The sequence below is a fragment of the Cyanistes caeruleus genome, chromosome 5, assembly GCF_971803275.1.
Source record: "Cyanistes caeruleus chromosome 5, bCyaCae1.hap1.1, whole genome shotgun sequence".
Taxonomy (NCBI): Eukaryota; Metazoa; Chordata; class Aves; order Passeriformes; family Paridae; genus Cyanistes; species Cyanistes caeruleus.
This window is the reverse complement of record NC_141705.1, coordinates 67,446,619-67,464,620: the sequence shown is the minus strand read 5'-3', so window position 1 is coordinate 67,464,620 and position 18,002 is coordinate 67,446,619. Positions and strand designations below refer to the sequence as shown.

General features: G+C 41.3%; 1 protein-coding gene across 7 annotated transcripts in view; it reads left to right on the top strand.

Moving 5' to 3' along the window:
* Positions 1-1,054: 1,054 nt before the first annotated feature.
* Positions 1,055-18,002, top strand: part of LOC111943078 (uncharacterized) — a 39,098-nt gene continuing 22,150 nt past the window's right edge. For 2 of the 7 annotated variants that reach the window (XR_015287118.1, XM_086890157.1), the window contains exons 1-2: positions 1,118-1,224; positions 13,158-13,253. The gene's annotated coding sequence lies outside the window, so the exon portion shown is untranslated. Of the gene's footprint in view, positions 1,352-3,172; positions 3,481-13,157; positions 13,254-13,715; positions 17,639-18,002 lie in introns of those variants that run through there. The other 5 variants (XM_086890158.1, XM_086890159.1, XR_015287116.1 and 2 more) reach the window with 5 other exon arrangements.

Below are 18,002 nucleotides of genomic sequence, written 5' to 3'. Positions count from 1 at the left end.
CCCCTTGCCAACGTCCTGGTACCGGCTTTTTGGTAACAGTTTGCTCTCCATTTCCTGCTGCTGATAATAGCCTGCTTTCCACAGCTTGATCCTCCCATTGTCTTGCCTGTTGGAGCTATCTTGCCTTCTCCAGATGAGACATATCCTTACCATTCAGAATTCCTATCTAAGCCTGTAACTTGCTAAGAGAAAAGAATATAGTAAAAGCATATAATATATTTATCAGAATAATTGTGAAAAGCCAATATTTACAACATTAATTCACAACACTGCTTTTCCCTGTTTCTTCAGATTTTATCAATAAAACTCAGGCTTTATAAATATAATTCACTTTATTAATAAATCCCTCAGAATACACACCTGCACACATTGTAGGAATCAATCCTTTTCTTTTGCAAGTTTCATGCCAATGCTGTTGTGATATTTCTTTGCTCCATTTCAGCAATTATCTACAACAAAGAAACGCGTCCACAATTTTTGACTTTGCATAGGCAGTGCAAGTCTTTGTTGCCAGTCCCTGTCTATTTCCCCCAAACTTATTTAGACTGAGAACCGAGTGATTCCAGCCTGTTTTTAAACCACTTTTCATGCTGATCTGCCTTCTACCATTGGAGGAACGCTTCTCGCATTTGAGGAACATCAGAAAAGATTCTCGTTAAATGCTCTAGGAACACTGAAAAGCCTGTTCTGTGTGTTTAATGGGACATTCTGAGGGTGTTTTGTTCTGGTTTGGGGGCTGAGGGAGGCACCCCATGGAAGGGCTGGTTCACCCTGACAGCTCTGTCAGGAGTCGGACCCGGTTCTCCCTTGAGGCTGCCCGCAAGGCTCTGAGGTGGCTTTTCGGGCAAAAAAACCAAAAAACAATAAAAGAAAAAAACCAATCAAATAACAAAAAAAAAACAACAAAAAAAGCAAAAACCGACAGAAAAAAAACCACACAGAAAGCGATCGCTAAAAACGAACTTGCCAAACACAATTGGGCGAGCAGACAAGACACCTGCAAGGCTTCGCCGGGACATCCCCACCTGTTCGCCGATCCTGAGGCGAGAGCGAGGGCGGGAACGCGGCCCCTCACGGCTTCCCGCCCTTTTTAAAACTTCTGAGGGCGGGAGGCCGTGAGGGGGCGGTGTTCCCGCTCTTTTTTAAGGTTTCTGGGGCCACGGGAGCCCCCCCGCTTCGGGATTTCCTGCCCTTTGTAAAGTTTCTGAGGGTGAAAGTTGTGGGGTAAGGTCTTTTTTACCCTTTTTTTTGAGCCTTTGTAGTCCCGTTCCTCAGGGCTGCTGGGCTGCGAGGGAGTGACTGAGAGCCGGCCCCTCAGGGCTGTGGAGAGGGACTGGTGTTCTCCCGGCAGGTTAGTGGTGTTTTCTTGGCTATGAACTCCGTATGGCTGGGAAGAGCTGTCTCCCTTCTCTGTCTCAGGAAAGTAAAAATTTATTTTTTCAATAGAGTAGCGCTCTGAGGGGCTGTTTAAGGCCGGTCCGTGCCGCCTCCCCTTGCGGCTGCCTTGCTTTTGGCTGTGGCGTTGCGTGAGGTGCGAGGTCATTCCTTTCCTTCTGATGGTGGTTTTATTTATTTAGTTATGAACTTTTACATTACTACTTGTATCTATACACACTTTATATTTGTGTATATGTATATTTGTCAGCCTGTGAGGCTGGAGCAAAGACCCTGCTGAGCACTTTCAGGCAGGTGAGGGTTAACACTCCTTGTTGACCTGATGTGTGAGGGATGATGATTGTTTCCCTTATCTTATATACTTAATAAACCAACCAGCAGGGTGCTAATAAAAGAAATAGGTATTACTGAAGCTTTTTTTCTCTCACAGAAGAAAACAAGTCCATGATTTTAGTTTGATCAGACCCCACCATTGCCTTGAGGGAGTGGGGTGGGTTTAAAGTAGCTATTGAAATTATTGCTGCGAAATGAAATTTGTTTAAAAAAGCAGCAGCCCCATGGCTTTACAAAAGCGTTTTGTTAAAACAGTGCTGTTTCAGGTTGTTATTTGAGCTCTGGGCGCTGCTTTATTGAAGATATCTACTTAAAATATTACAGATATGAAATGGAAAACTGCCTCACCTTTTATTATTGGATGTTTGAACAACAAATAGTGGCCACTAGAAAGTAAAAGATTTGCTTGCCGCATTGCTAAATGTGTATTATTTTTGTAGCATGGAGAGCTCTTACACAGCAGTACGATGTTATTTTTCAACCTTTGGAATTTTGTTTTTGTTACTATTCCTTTTGGTGATTAGAATTAGGCAGAGAAAAGTGTGTGTGTATTTTGTTTGAGTTTTCCTGTTTGTTAGTTTTGAAAGGGGGCCCAAATATGTGAATTGCTGGTACTTTCTCCCTGAAACTGCCTTAGCAAAGCAATCTTTGCCTGGAAATGAACACTTGTTGTTGCTGGCAGCCTTCCAGGGTGAAGTCTGTGGTAGTCCTTGACCCTGCCAGGGTTCAAGTAGCAGCATCAGCCAAAGAGGTGTCAGAAAGGCCATCTCAATTTATTGTATTATTTTGTTATTTGTAGAATGATTTCCATTGTACAAAAACAAATTACACACAGTAGATACAAGCATTTTATTTGCTGACATCTATTCATCTGAATAAAAAGAAATCATGTTAGGAGGAGAGATGAGGAGAGTTGCTTGAAAGTAGAAAGTGTAGGTTGAGAAGAAGCATCAAATGGTGTTTAAGTAACTTCCATACCCAAAATGAATAGTAATCTTGTATTAAATAGCATTAATGACTTCAGAATGGAAAGTTTCAAACATTAGCACCATATGTGTATGTGTGGATGGATCCTATGGCATCAACCAGAAGACTTTCAATGTTAATTCTTTTATTACATTGATTTTATAGAGTTATGTTCCTTTAAGGGCTTAGGGAAGCTGCCAATAATTGACATGACTTGTGTTTTATTATGATTAGATCAAGCTTTTAGTATAAAGCTCAGTGAATATTGCCAGCATATTTGGCTTCTATGATAGATTAGTATCCTTCAGTTTTTCCATATGCCTTTGTCTGTTGCAGCTTTTTTAACAAATGGGCTCAATTAGTGCTAATGAAAGTGAGACAAGCAGGAATGGTTAATTCTTTGTTAGAAATATTTGTTTTGTTTAAGTGGAAATGTGAATCTGTGTGAAAGGTAATTGTAGATATTTTGTCATTTCAGAGTGCCTGTTTTCAAACAGCTTGCTTGGCTTTTTGGGAACATCCTGCTTTATGCCAATTCAAGCCATCTTTTACAGCCTCTGCTGGCCTGCAGCTGTAAAAAAATAAGAGGACAAAAAGTAGTGAGTTTGTCCCATAAAATTCAGAATAGCTGAGGTTTGACCCTCATGCTTTACTAAAAGGGTGTCCTCTATTTCCTTGCCTTACTCGTATTGTGATTTTGAGTGTGATTTAATGTGATTTAATGGCAGTAAATCCACAGTGTTACTGTAGATCTTCTCTGCTGGATGCCAGCTTCACCATTTTCAGGTAAGTGCTTGGAAGGAGAGCTTTGTTTTTGTTTTTTCATTGCTCAGTTCCAAAGATAATACAAGGTAACATAAAAATGTTGCTGTGGTCAGCTACTGTTACTGGTGTTACAGTGTTATTTCTGTGTCAAGGAGCATTTCCATGTATACTGTACGTATGTGTAAGAGATAGGGATAGACAACCAAGATACTTGAAATTTTATGTTCTTACAGTTTTTCAAACACTTAAATAGTTCCTACAGCCGTGTTTTACTTCTCTGTAAGCTGCTTGGGACTTGCTGGAAATGGCAGGCTCCAAGCAGGGCCACCAGGTTAGAGGCTTGTTCACAGCTCATTCAGCAGTTACTGGGTTGGTTCTTCCCTTGATGGAGGTGCCAGAATTGGGGGCCCAAATGAGGTATTTAACTACAGGGTGTGAGTATGAAACCTTTTTGTGGCATGCCAGATTTCATGGTATTGGCTGTGTGATGGAATATGGTCAACCTATGGTGCTTGGAAGGATTTGTCTCGTGGTTGACAGTGGCTCTCAGAAAGAGAATATGCATTAATAAGACTTTTTAGTCTTTCTAAAAGGATAGCCTTAATGAATACTGGTAAATCAATTTAGAATTATTCAGATACATTAAAGCAAACCCAGACCTCTCTGGTTTGTCTGTGACAGAAATGGAGACTGGTGAGTCAGTAAGGGAAATCAGCTCATTTTCTTCATGTGATGTGTTTTAGCAGAACCACATTACATCATCCTGATTTGTGATGGGTGATTTCTAAGTCTGAAGTAGACCATGAGGAGTATAAAATCCTTCATGGTTACAATTTTGTTCTGCACTGATGCTCAGTAAAGCTTAATATTCATTGCAGTTCCTCCCTGAAAAGGATGCGAGTTGTGTTGCTGGTTTAGCACCATTTTCCAGCTGAAGTTTTAGACAGAAGGGTGATAATGTCTGTGCATGCTACGAAATTGATGCTGTGCTGCAGAACTTGTTTTGGCAACATCCAATAAGGGTGAATTTCTATCTGCTTTAATTCTCCTAAGTTAAAGGAGAGAAGACAGGAAAAGTTAAACATTAAGGTAGTGTTAATTTTGTACTTCTAAACCAGTAGATAAGCTTTTTCAGATTGATACTTGGAAAAGAAATTGCTTTAGTGGAAGAGTTCTATATTGAGTAAATACAAAAAAAAATATAATCTGTTTGCCAAGAAAATAAATTATATGACAGAAACGAAATCAGTTCCTAGTATTTCTCTTCTGTCTGATGGATGTCTGACAGGACCTATATTCTGTCTTGCCCATGACTAAAGCACAAAGTGAAATATTTTCTTGTCTTTCATGGCAAATATGTATTCTTGGTTGCTTGTTATTTTATTACCTTACCTGAGCTGTGCTGGCTTTGCTACCTTTTCCCTGCAGCCCCATCTTTGCACAGCTCAGCTGAGTGATTTTGGCTGAGCCAGGAAGGAAAAGGAAGCAGAGACTCTAAACCTTTATCTCATATAACTACGATGGGGAGTGTCCTTGCTATCCCACTGAGGTCGCTGTGTTGCATGGAAAGGATGGGTACAGATCCTAAAACCACATTGCCACACTTGAATCACATTCAGAATGGGCTCTCCTCAGAGATAGCAAGTATCCAAGGTCTAAATTCATACCAATGTGGTAGTCTCTATTATGTCTTATATTTACCTGGGAATATGGAAGAGTTGCATAAAATAAAAACATTAAAAAAAACCCCAATTGGTTCATCTATTCTTGTCTGCACTGTGGGGCTAGCTGGTAACACTGTAATTATCTCATGCATGAAAATCCTGCTTTCAGGTCATTACACTTCTTCAGACCTGGTATAGTGCACAAGACTGTCACGATTAAATGATGGGACTAGATTCAATGTGAAATGCAAACTTGTAAAGGAATTGGCTGGCTCTATCCAGGGGCATTATTTTATTAATCTGAAAGCATAATAAACCTTGAACTTCTACAGTACAAATGCATCTGCATAATTGCTTACTGCTGTTGGGTATTTTTCTTCAACAAAGCCAATAATTCTAGAATGCCTAAATTGAGCTTTTTCATGGTTAAAAGGAAGGTTGGACTAAGGTTTGGCATGGTCTTAGTCCTGTTTTGATCTCAGGGTCTAAAATGTACTGTTTCTCATAGGAATAATAGGCAGATTTTAAATATACTTCAAGGACTGTATTATTCATATATTCTTTGTTTAGTTCTTTCCCTTATTTTATTTATTTTATTATTTATTTATTTCTTATTGTTAGATTTTTATTCAGTTCTGTACTGTTTTTTCTGTTAGAACTGCCATTTTTTATTAAACCTATGTATTTTTCCAATAGGCTCACAGATGTGCTAGTGTTTAATGATACAAATATGTATGATTTCTCTTGAACTTGGTTGCTATTATAATGTGACAGGGGCAAAATCCCAGTGTTTTGGTTCTAAATGAATACTTATCTATGCCTTTTCCTCTGATAGGTTTATTACTGAGGGACACTCTTGAAAGATGAAGATTGGTGCTTTGGTAGTACATCCAGAGACCTCTCCTCCTTGCAATTTGCTCTCTTCTGCCCTGTGCTGCAGCTTTCTATTCCTCTGTTCCGTGTAGGTTTGAAACTGTTGCTATTCAGATGTTGCCTCCACACATGGCATTCAAACTGAAGCTTCTGAGTGTCAAACTGTTAAATCCTGTTCAGAGAAGCTGTCTGACAGCGCTTGCTCATCGGTGCTTGATGAACATTGCTCTTACAGGCTCTGTTTAAAAAACCCTCAGCCCTTACTGCAGTTTTTCTTTTCCCACTCGTGATTCAACAGAGTAGAATGTCACTTGTTGATAATGGCATAGATCAGTTGTCAAACTCCAAGGCTGAATTAGCAGAAATATTAAAATTCTCTAGGTTTGGGGTTTTTTTGGTGGCAAGGATTTGAGGTGACAAGCTGCCAGCTCCTGTCATTACCAAAGTCTCAAACTTGCACTTCTTTTTTGAGTGCAACGGGATGTTTTAGCTTGTTAACAAAGTCTCTTTTTGACTTGGCAGATGACAGGTGGCTTCTCCTACACAAGTCTTCATAAAAAAAGTTAGGGTTTTTTTTTTTCTACAGATGTTAATTGAATACAAAAGTCCTAAAAGCAGCATTTCTGTGAAATTTTCAGGGACATTGATCTGAGGGTACTGTTACAGTGAGGAGATGAAAATAATCTTTGAATTTCTACATACAGGAACTGCAAAGTAGTACAAAACATGGGACTCAAACATTAAATGAGATCAAGGGAGATTTACATCCCTGTTGCACATACTAAATTTGTGTTTTGTGCATTTGGGAAGTGTGGCCTTCTTGCCTTTCTTCTCCCTCAGCAGTGAGCATAATCGTCTTTCTTGTAGATACTCCAACACTCAACCAAAGTAAATATTTAAGAAACAGATGAAAAGAGCAGGCAATTAGTTCCCCTTCTGGTGGCTCTAAGTGCATAAAGCTGCCTAATGCTTTGCTTGCTCCTTCTCCTCACTTTCAGATCCTATTTTTTTGCCTCCTTTGGCTGTGAGCCGCAGATCACTAATGGTCACAGAGAATAGATGTGAAGCAAACAGATACTGTACAAGGCTGAAATCTTTTACCACAGGAGTCCCCATCTTGCTGAACAGGAACTGGCAGCTGGCTCTCTCTCCCAGGACTGCAAGTCCCAGCTGGGGTAGGCACAGAGGGAGATGAAGCCAGGTGTTCATGGTCTCTAGCAAAGTGCTCTAAGAACTTTGGGAAATGTGAATAAATCTCTTGTGTGCTGAAGAGAAAACGAGTCAGTGTTTGGGTACAAGAAAACAAGTATGGCTTAGTCCAGGTGGCAGTGATCTTCTGAATCACTGGGATTGCAGATTTCCCTAGAGCTACAGGCATCCGGTTGTTCCTCACAATTCAGCTTTCCCTCTTGTGGGACTGAGGTATGTCCTTGAGTGCACATCACAAATCCTTGTCTTTGGCACCTCATTTTCTGTGTGTGGAAGAGGAGGATTTGTATACTGACAATGTCATGAGCTAAGCTGCTTTAGCTGAGCCTCAAGTCATAACATGTCAAAATCTGAGTGCTCACATGAGCACAAACATGAGTAAAATGACAAGAGCTGCCTAAGAATGAGAGAGACTTGGTAGTGTGCAACAAATCATTTCTATGCTGATCACTAAAAGCCGTCCTCTAATCCCATTTTGGGAATCATTCACTTAGCATTATTCTCTTCTATTGTACACAAACCTGCCTCCTATCCAAGGCTGTATTTTCTCCTATGACCTGGTGTGAAGTTGCTGTCTAGGCACTGGTGACCTACTTTTGGGAGAGGCATCAGGGAGGAAGGGAAAGAAATGAGGTGAGCTGTGTTTTCATAGTCCATCTCAGTGACCCAATGCAGTGCAGTCTGTCTGAGTTGCTGTTGGGTGGCTGTGTAGAGCAGCAGCAAGGTTAGCAAGCTTATGCAATTGTGGTGTGATGCCTCTGCCCCTTGAGATGTGTCGACTTCTCCAGTGTGACAGCAAGTCAGGAGCTGAAAAATTTGGAAATATTTGCCCAGTGTGGTCCAGCTGCCAGGCATCACAGTGTCTTAATGAGCTTGTTGTCCTTCTCAGTTTCTTTGGGACAGTGAGTCAGGCAAACCAGGAATCATATTCCTTATGATGCTTAGGTGTTCATCTCTGCTCAGGTGTAGTTTATATTACAGCAGCAAGAATACTTTTCTGCTTTGCAGCTTCAGAGGTTTGCATCAACAGAGAAAGAGCAACATGATGGGGTTGAGGTTTGCTGCTCATTACACAAGTTCAGAGTTCTGATTTAACAAATGCTTGGCTTTTACCAGGTGCTTGGAAAAGTGATGGGCAAGAGGCTTCATCATTTCCTGCTTCAGGAAAGATTTGATTCCTAATATTAATATGAGAATTTCTCCTTTAAATCAAGTCCACTTCTATGTTTCTTTCCTCAGTCTCCCTCAGCCATGGTTTTGTACCTTGTGTCCAGTTCATAGCATTAAGTCAGAGGTCAAGGTCTCCTTTTAGTGTGTGTCCATATAATACAGAGAAAAGCTGACATCTTGTTAATAGCTTTTAGTTGCTGTTACAGGGACACCCTGATAAATACCATCCAGGTCAGCACAGTGTCTGTTTGAATGTATTCTGTAAAGCAGTTGTTATTATATAGAAGCTAATTAGTACTAATTAGTTTCTCTGTTGACAGAGTTGTAAAGAAGCCAAGTAAATTTTTTTCCTTTTTTAGTGGTGTCCTTTGCTGTGATAAAGCCATGTTGGTACATTTGCACTTCTTAATTTTATTCTCCAGGACTTTCACCAATGCACAAAGTACTAAAAGCATTTCTAGAAGTAACTATCAAACAAAAAAATGAATAATTTACCATATTAGACAATTATCCTGCCAAGAGCTCTGTGTGACCAGACACCATGCTTGGCATGAGGAGTATATCCAGTCTGTAAGAAATCCTTTTGGGTGTTCCCTTCAACACCAGCAAAATAAGAATGATTGAATACAACTGTACTCTTTTTTTAAACTTATTTTGGATCATGATCATATGAAAATAGGAAAAAAGCTATCTGGAAACTTTAGTTATTCATAAATCCAATTCACTAATATAAAAGGTGTAGTTTAACTTTCATGACACTGAAACTACAGCTGTTTTCTCTCTAGTGTTACATGAGCAGCTTGTGTAGTTGTCTGTTACTTGGTAATGCTTGCATTCCTGAATCCAGAAGATGTTTGGTAACTGAAAGAGCCAAATGCAGCTTAAATTGCTGGTGCTGTTTTGCTGGACTGTAAAATTGCAGGATAAGAAATATTTGGGCAAGTGGAGCCTGGTGCTGTTTAGTGTTTGTCTTTGCTTGCATAAACCATCCTCCTTTTCAGAGAGTAGACTGATGAACTTTGCAGTATGTGTGCAATTTTAAAATACTGGTTTTCGGTGACAAATAATTCTCTCTAGAATTTGTTTCCTGCATGTACCCATTTGCATTTTTATAAAAATTCATGGATGTGTTTTTTCTTGTGCAACATGGAAGTCTACATCTTTCACTATAATAAAGTGCTGTACTTCAGGTGAGTGGGAAAGGTTAAGAAAAATCATCAGGGGTGTTAATTTGAAGTTACTTGAAGGCTGTCAAGAAATCAGTTTGGTCACTAGAGCAATCATGCTCACTCTCAAGATAATACCATTTTATAAATATTCTACTTGCTTATATTCCTTCCAGTGTTGAAACAAGTCATTTTTATGCTCAGCCAAACTGTAGGTCCTAACACAGATTTCCTCTTAATGTGGATTTGCTTCACGTTGTCTGGATGATGTGGTGAGTTCTTGAAGGCGGTCTGAAAGGCAAAAGCCTGGGTTTGAACAACACTGATTTGTCAGGGACTGGTGGAAATGAGTTTGCCAAGGCTGTATCAAGTGTAAGAATGCCAGACAGATTTCAATTTCTTTGCAGTTTAAGTCTAGTTCAGCTGGACTGTCTCTTGGTTTGGTGTCTTGTGTGCATCTCGCCTCTTTCTAATCTCAGTTTAAATGGCAGATAAAATTTCTGCTGTTGGTGACTACAGTCAGTGTGGTTTTGGTTATTTATGCAGCTTCAATTACAGAGCTTGTGTACAGTTTTAGATTTTAGGGGTTGACATCCGTGTGTACAATTGCAGTCACACTGATGATGCAGTTAGTAAATATTTGCTGTAGTCCCTGTGACTTGAAGCCATTTCTGTAAGAAAACAGTGAGTACTTGTTCTTTGTAGTTTACAGTTGTGGAGCAAAATTGATTTAATTGTTTTCTCCACCAATTTGTTTCCTTTGTGTTTTCTAGCTTCTCCCAGTTTAAGGTGAGCTTGTTTAGTTTTTGAAATGAAAATTTTTAGGGTTTTTTTCATGCTTTTTCTTGCTTAAATGCAAAAGGAGCAGTCCTAGATGTGTAGAAACTGGATATATAAGGAAGGTTGTAATATTTAAGTATCGAAGTTTCTGGTTGAAACTAAATGTGTTTTTTTTGATAAGTTGCCTAAATAGTTGGTTTTGCCACCTGAGAAAAAAACTGGGAGATAATTTTGTTTGCTTTTTCATGCAATTATTGAATATGATGTATCCTGAACTATTTCAAATACTTTTGTAGGTTATTAGTTTCAGGAACAGTGGATATAGTAGCTGGGCAGCATTCTTAAATAATATCAAGGTAGTTTCATTTATGAGGAATGAAAAAAGGGACATTTCCATTCCCATTTTGTTGACCTGCTGCCTGTAAGAAAAGCACAGAGAGAGGGCTTTTAGCTTGTCACCCTGCTAATATTTAGTAATGTACCAACATAAACCTTTTTTATTTGATGGCTGATGTCTGCTGCCATCGATTCAATCACCACCTGTGGCTGACTGGAAGGAAAGAAGTGTTTGTGTCTTTTCCTTTTAGACAGACAGATATGAGGAGAGGAGGAGTGGGGCTGGATTATTGTTTCTTAGCTACATCTGTGGTGGTGAGCTCTGACTAAATGCTGAATGCCTTGAGTTAGGATGAGGGAGGGATTTGTTCCCTTCCCTTTGTTTTTGTCAGGATTGAAGGACTTGCTGGGCTCTGATGCTGGCTCTTGATACTGCCAGGGCTAAGAGAAGAGAAATGGGGATTGAGTGAGGGAAGTTTTGATTTGGAATAAGTTACCAACAGATCCTGAAGCCCCAAAACATAAGGTACACGTTCAGCTGATTTTTTGGTACCATCTTAAATTGCAACAAGGAATTAGCGAATAAGGAAGGAAGCTGGCACTGAGCTTTACATTCCATGGCATGACAGTAATCCTTCATGGGAAACACAGGAGATTGCAGAAATGGTGTGATGCATCTCTTCACAAGCTCCTGTTTTCTTTGCATGATGGCTGCTGTGGAAAATGCCAAGTTTTAAACTTCCTTGTTACACTCATGGCTGAGGTTTGTAAGAAGTAATCATGGCTGTGTACATGTCTCTATGTGCTGTAAACTTTAGAGCTGTATCTTTTTCAATGCTTACCTGCTAATGATAAGAAAAGAAAAGCTTGTTTTTGCCAAGTAGAATTGTTTTATAGCAGATTAGCCTGTTAAAAATTCAGTAACGTGGCATCATTAGTTTTAATTATTTGAGATGCCATAATTAATCACTCAAGTATCCATGTATATTAACAGTGTCTTTTTAATATCCTGCCTTTGTAGGTGTGAGAGTTGTGTCTTCTGTCAGGGATAAAAACGGGGAACAATTTTGTTTGCTGTTATTTAGCATGGCAGGCCTCTTAGCCTGTCAGTTGACCAGCTCTAGAAGTCCTGGAATGTATTCCATGTTTTCTTAGAAGTCTATATTATATAGTATATACTATATCTTTATTCTTCTATAATAGAAGTGCTTAAAAAAACCCTGAAGGCAAGAAGAATAGGAGAAATTGATTTTGTATTGTCCAGTTATTTGGGTAGGTAAGTTAATGCATTGTGGTGTAGCCCCTGTTTAATAAACCACCTTTTATTACTGTGGTAAATGTCATTTTACATGAGTTTTAACCTCTTCCTTCTACTGAGCAAGTCCCAGTGTTGAGTGGTAGAGCTCTTTCCTTCAGAGCCAGCTGGTGCCTCAGGACCAGAGCACATTACCCAGGCACTGTGAATGCTTGAGCAGGAGAAGTTATCCTACTTGCTCGGCCTCCTGAGCCTTGAAATCCTTACATCTGTAGATTTCTGTGCCTGTCGGTCTCCTCAGACATGGAGAATCACGTGGGGAGGTGTAAGTTTCTTTGGAGATAAGAAAAGCTGAGAATGTAGTGCCTTCTCACCTACAGAGAAGAGTTGTTTTCCTATAGCTGAAGTTATGAGGTCTTGCTCCTTAATAAGGATTTTGAAGTGCAAAAAAAGAGTGAATATTCTAGCAGAGGAGACTTTTGAACTGTTGACTGCCAGTGTCTCTGCATCTGATAAGCTAAAGGATTTAAAGATGAATTCCCCCTTCCTTTATAGAATGGAGATCTGAGTCTTCTCATTGGTGTCCTTCTACCATTTTACATTGCAGATGCATTTTGGTTCTGAATGTTTGCTGAAATTTTATCAATGCCTTATATTGTGTGAGAAATGAAGTTGTTGTGTGTTTTCTTTGCATAAGGAAATGCTTTGGATGATATCTTTTCAGTGTGTTTAAGAGAAGAAGCGAAGTTGCATTAAAATGAACTTCATACCTTCAAGTTACTGCATCATTCAGAATTTCTATTTTGGCCAACCTTTGTTTCTTTCAAGGCAATTTTTTACTGCTATGGTTAAAGTGTGAGAAATGCAGTGTAGAAACATCCCAGAAGGTTTTCAATGACTTGCATCTGTAAAACTGAACAGGTAAAAGCTGGTAAAATGCACATTTCAAATGGTTCTAGGAGCAATGCACTTCATCTTGAGAAAAATAATTTATTTTGGTATGAAGCCTGTATTGTAGCCGTGAGGTGCAGAGTGTTAGCAGCAAACTTGGTGGCTCCCCTTAGCAAGACCCATAGAATTGCATCAGGTGACCTATTGAGATAAAGTCAACCTACACTCAAGTTGTTGATTATTTCTAAGTGGAGAAAATGTAGGGTTTCTTTGTCTCTAAAAGACTGGAAAAGAGCTTCTGTCATTGCCAGCACTACCAAGGACATGTCATTGTTCAATTGGTGTCTTTTTCAGCTTTGAACAGGGCTCTTGGAAAGTGACTGACGCCTGCCAATGAAGTCCTTGGCTCCTGAGCTTGTAACATCACTGGTAATTTAATTACATGGACAGGTAAGAGCTTGCTTGGAGAAATATGAAGATGGACAGGAATGTGTTTTTTGTCACATCACGTTTTTTCTTTCTCTAATTCACCTCAAGTTGTTATCACAAGCCCTGTCTTGACATGGACTGCTTAGAGTAATTGCCAGAATTTGCCTGCTTCATAGCTTTATTTTAAGGCAGTTTGGATTACTGAGTTTTTGGGTGGTTTTCAAGATGGTGAGCTACTTTGCAGAAGTGTCTTTCAGGAAGTATGTGCCAAAAGAATTAGTCCATTATTTCTGCTTCCAATCCAATGTTGTCCAGGTCTTGCAGATTTGAGGAACTAAACTTGAACTTAATAAGCTTGTGTGCTGCTTCTAGGAGGAGATCAAGTGAATGAAATGGCTTGAGACAAGCTCATAGCTTCAAGACAGGTGAAATCCTGTCTGTCAGACATTAAACATCAGGTTAGCCTTTGGAGGGACCCATTCCTGGTTTATCCCGAAGGGCTGTGGCCCATGAGGAAGATCCCTGCTGAAGTACAGGGGAAATACGAGGAAGGAACAAGAGGAAAGACACTTTTTTGGTTAAACACATCCCCCCATTCCTCATGCCCTCTGTGCCACTCGGCTGTGGGAGGAGGAGGTAAAGAAATAGGGAATGAAGGATTGGTGTTTGCTCTGGAAAGAAGGGATGGTGGCTGGGGAAGTTATTTTCACTTTTTTCTTTTAGTTTTTTTCCTCATCATCCCTGTTTATTTTTAACTGGTGTTACATTAAACTAATTTATCCTTAGATCTGTTTTGCCTGTGATAATAAGTGGAAAATAATCACCCTGTCTTTATCTTGACTCAAGGGCTTTTTCATCTTATCAGCCTGTTGTGTTGTGGAGAGAGAGTGGCTGGCTGGGTGTGGGGTCCTCACATCTGGACAAGATCAACTTGCCACAACTATTTGATGATGAGATGAAGGAATAGATATATATATATTTTTTTTAGGTGTTAGTCCTTAAATTTGGTGTAAACCTGCTTGGTAGGATTTGTGTCCCAGTCCTAACTTCTTTCATTGTTTCTCCTAAAGGAGTAGCTTTGAAGGGTGAGAAAAATCCCACCTTGCCCAAGCAGACAAGTGTAATTGGAAACACAGGTGGTATTTCCTGTTCTCTGCAGCAAGAGAACTTTGTCTCCCCACAGATTTACAGCCCCATGACAATCAGTATATTTATCTAAAATCATGATTGCCATTTCTTCAGTTACTCTGAAGCAGGAACTGGTTATCGTGCAACACAAGCGGTACGGATGGTGAAGTTTGCATCCAAGCAAATTTTAGATATTTATGGGGCTTAAGCACAGTGAGAGAGTTTTTTTTTAAGATGAATGATTTTTGTAATCAGCTAATTGTCGTTTGTTTTTCTGAAGAGCAATCAAATGTATTCCATAGCTGTGTTTATTTTTGGACCGGTCCACCTTTCTCAAATTGCGTACCGCACAGCGTGTGCTGTACAGGAAATTGCACATGAGGAGCTGCAGACACTGAAGAGAAGATGTGGGTTTCTTTTTGTAGTCAAGGCCCCCATAGTGAGATTGCTTTTCTTCATTTTATACAGCTTGAGCATGGTTGTGAAACACAACGGAATGAGGCAGTAAATGGGCGATGAGCTGTTTTGCTGACGTGCCGGTACTAAAAAGACGACTCCTCATCCCTAGTTCAGGATAATACTGGAGGTTTTCTGAGCAATTACTTGATTCAAACATTCATTGCTTATGAATGGCATTTGCTTCAGAAAACTGCATAGAGATCTAATGAAATGGTAATAAAATAATTCATGCATACCACATAATATAAATTATTGTGCAGCACAACCATTCAGTTTTCGACAAAAAAATAGAAGGATAGTTCCTATTTAAAATACAGTTATTTCTATGAAAACAGAAGGTGCTTTTAAGCATTTTCTCTGACAGAAAGGAGATTTTAATAATTAGCTCAGAAATTGAAGCTAATATTTTTAAAGTGTTGTGCAAAAGAAAAAAAAATCGCATTAGCAGTGCACATTTCATTATAAAAACACACTATAAGCAGTTCATGCTCTTAAAATGTAAACTAGGAAGTGGCCTATATTATGAAGTTCTTGACAGCTCTAGACAGAGTAAAAGGATTAATATTTATGCAAAGTCTTAATCCTGTGAAAAGTTATATCTTGATTGATATCCCCTTTGCAATTCCGTTGGAAGAGCACCCACAGCAGATATTAATATCTGCTTTGTGGTGGTTTAAATCATAAACTGGAAGGTGTAATTGTTGGCAAAATTTCTTCTGTGTCTCTGCATGAGACTGTGCCACAACTTATTGTGTATGGTGGCACTTAAGCAACTACTTATTTGTGTATTTCTATTCACAGCACCAACAAAGCACTTCAGTTATCACTGAAAGAATATTTGGCATTAAGAAACTAGGACTGTGACAGGAGTGTTGGAACGAGATGGTCTTTAAGGTGCCTCCCGACACAAAAGCTTTTGAGGTTCTTTAATTAAAGTCTATAGATATGGAAATGCAGTGAGACAAGTTATAGCAAGAGTTTCTTGCTAAATTCCTAAAACTGGAGATTCCCAGCCTATAAAGTCTTGTGTTTTTCAGTAAGCCAGGTGGGAATCTTGTGTAGTGTTTTATATTGAAGCAGCCAAAAGAGGTAAATAATGAGTGAGGCTTACTGCCAAGGTTGGGGCATGAAATAGAAGGTTATGACTTGTATGTGAAGATGCAGGCTTTCAAATTTGAAGCCAATATTCCCCCAGGCAAACAAATCTAAGACAGTAAAAATCAATTTTTCATCTATCATTTTTCTTCTCCCGTTTAAATTGAAATACAGCCTTTGCTTTCAACAGGAAAAAATAACGAATTTGGTCAATACCATAGCACATATTTTAATATTATTCTTTCAGACCCAGCTCTGTGATAGTTTGGAACCGGCATGTAGTTACAGAAGGAGAGTTTCCTGAGTCCAGTGCACTGTTTGATTGTGCACTTCCCATTAGTGGGTTAGTGCATGCTAATTTTCAGGGAAAAATGATTCAAGGGCCTGAATTCAGCCCCTGCCTGGATGCCAGGGGAGACGTCTCTGGATTTCTTTCCAGACAGCTTTCCAGGGATGATCCTGCTCCTTTCCTGGTGCCCCAGAGTGCTGCAAGCCGCCATCCTGAGGCCATGGTGATGCCTGCCGGGGCCTTTAGGGTCCCACCTAAAGGGCAGACAGGGTTTGACTGCAAGCTTCCTTGGAAGGTGGAGGCAGGTGAATATTGGCCACCTTCTTCTTTCCCGCTGCCCTCCGTGCTCTTGCAAAGCCTGCTGGGGCACTGGGGCTCTCCATTGCAGGCAGTCTGGAGCTGCCATGCAAAGCCATCTCTCAAGGAGTCCCCAGGTCTCAGGTGCAACCTCAAGAAAATGACACAGCAACATGTAGAAAACGTGAACTTTATTGACTACTTCTAAAATCTACAATCCAACGTTACTAGAAGACTATGGGGTAAGAATCTTAAGTCTAAAAAACTTCAATGCTTCAACTGTTTAGAACTGAACACTAAGGGAAAGGTCAACTTCTTGGGGGAAACGTGGTGGGGAATCGAACAACAACAGGGGTGTGGCTAACTTGTAAGGTGGGGAACGTCGCAGTGCCTGGGCTGGGCACTGGTCACCCGTTCCCCATAAGGTTCTTTAGATGGAGCGCGACGCTGGAGGTCAGAGCTGCGGGGAGGTGCGGAGTCTCCTGTCACTGCCCTCTTTTGCCGCCGTCTTGGTGGTTGGTTGAGAGCTGTCGCGAAGGAGCAGCCGCATCAGGTCACGGTTGTCCATCAGCAGCTGCATCAACTCCGTGGGACAGCCCTGTCTTCGATGGCAGCGGGGCCCCGCACGGCCCGAAGGGCTCTGGAGATTCCGCTGCAAGGCAAAGCACAGGGATCCCCATGGAAGAGGCAGAGGGGCAGAGCGGGGCCGGCACCTGTGGGGCTGCCTTTGGCCTGGGAGACAGAGACTCGGGCTGAGTTGGGCTGGGCTGGCCCGGGGAAGAGGCTGCAGCAGGCAGAGCTCTGCTGCCTCTGCTTGGTGCTGTCCATGGGGCTCAGCCCCTGGGCCGCATTCCCCAGCCAGGAGCTCAGGCCCCTTCTGCCGCAGGGCATTGGCCAAAGGGTGCCCAAGAGGCCCTCAAGGTCTTCCCCATCCCGCCTGCCTGACCCCCCAGCCCCTGCCTCACCTCTCGCCAGCATCTCTGAATTCTTTTTCCTAGAGACCATCCCATGGCCATTCCTATGATGAGCAGGTCGATGAGCAGGAATGTCCTGGCCGCCCACCGGATGCGCTCAGGGTCCGACTCGTCCAGATGGCAATCCTCCAGAAGCAGAGGAGAGGCACCCGTGCTGCGCTCAGGTTTGCTCACAGGGTCGAGGGGATGAGCCAAGAGCAGCAGCACGTAAAGCTGCAGCAGCGCGGAGGAGCCGTGAGCAGCCATAGTGCTCTGCCAGCAGCACCGAGGCTCTGGGCATCTCTCTGCGAGCAGCTGTGCCTGGGCTCTGGGGCGCAGCAACAGCTGGGGACAGTTGCCAGCCAGCGTGCCGTCCCCAGAGGCTGTGATGTCACAGAAGCACAGAACGCCCTGGCTGCAGAGAGCCCTGAGAGAATGTTGAGTCCAAGCTGGGAGCCATGGCGGCAAGCATGGCCAGCAGAGCGGGGCCCGAGCGCTGCGGCCTGGCTTGCCTTGCACCCGTGCCACAATGATGACTCCAGCAGCCCC